Below are 1278 nucleotides of genomic sequence, written 5' to 3'. Positions count from 1 at the left end.
AGAACTATGTTTTGAATTTAATCTTTTTGAGGCAATTTGAATGCAATAACAAAAGAGTTTAATTTTGATGTACTGATGATATAAAGTGTTTTATATCATCGTGCGATTACATTCGTTTTTTTAATTCATGCGGTCAATATAAAAAATTGTTATAAAACTAACGTAGTATTATATAATTAAATGTACGTATAAAATTATTTTATATTAATAATATATTAAAATTAAATTTATAATAAAAATAAAAAGAGATTAACAATTTTTTTTTTTTCATGACAAGTAAGTAACCTTAAAATAGTACATTTTTATGGATCTTAAAATGTGGGAATCTAAAACTAGAACCGTCTCCGAGAAAGTTGTAGTTGAGGTTGAATTTGCTATGATCACTCACTCACTTGACTCAAACAGTGAACAGTGAGTAAGATAAGTGGTCACAGCCGGGTAACCAAAGCAGCATCCCACCCTCAAAGTTGAAAGTTGAAACCACAAAGTAGAGAGTCTCTCTGTCACTTCCAGATTTTTACTAGTACAGTACTAGTTCTAGTTTTTGAATGCAAATTTGTTCAATCAAAAATTGGATTCAGTTTCAGTTAACTGTATTTAATATTACCTTAAATAAAAAAAAAAAAAACTTTTTTCTACTCTCATATATTTAAATTTATATTTTCAATTAAAAACATTATCCAAACTGAAAAAGGCTTTATGTTTGCATATTAAAGAAAAAAGAGGCTTGTTAAAAAACCTCTACCCTTTTCACTTTATGGGACCTCAATTAAATTGAGTCAATGCTTAATCAAATTCTACCCATAAACACATATATTTATATTTATCACCATATTTACTTTATAATTAGTTGTACGACACTTATAAGTTAAATATCTTTATAGATTAATAATAATTAATAAATGTCATCAAAATATGAAATTAACATACATTAAAGTGACTTATAAAAGAAGAACAAAGAGAGAAGATAGTACAAAAGTCTTAACATTAAGATATAAAGTCAAAAGAATTCAATTAGTGTATCAACTATTGTTTAGTTAATATTAATTAATTTTGAAAACATTATTTTTTTATCTTAAACTTTAAATACTAATTATAAGTTTTAAACTCTTCAAAATAAAAATACGAAAAAAATTAACTAATATTAACTAATTAAAAATTAGTTATATACTTATACAAGTAAAGAATACTTGAAAAATATAAAATTCATGACTGCTTAAATTTAAATTAAATTTGATAATTAAGTTTAGTACAACAAAAATGTTATTAAAAAATATT

Source organism: Arachis duranensis, chromosome 6 (assembly GCF_000817695.3).
Source record: "Arachis duranensis cultivar V14167 chromosome 6, aradu.V14167.gnm2.J7QH, whole genome shotgun sequence".
In the NCBI taxonomy this organism is placed as follows: domain Eukaryota; kingdom Viridiplantae; phylum Streptophyta; class Magnoliopsida; order Fabales; family Fabaceae; genus Arachis; species Arachis duranensis.
This window is presented reverse-complemented; position numbering follows the sequence as displayed.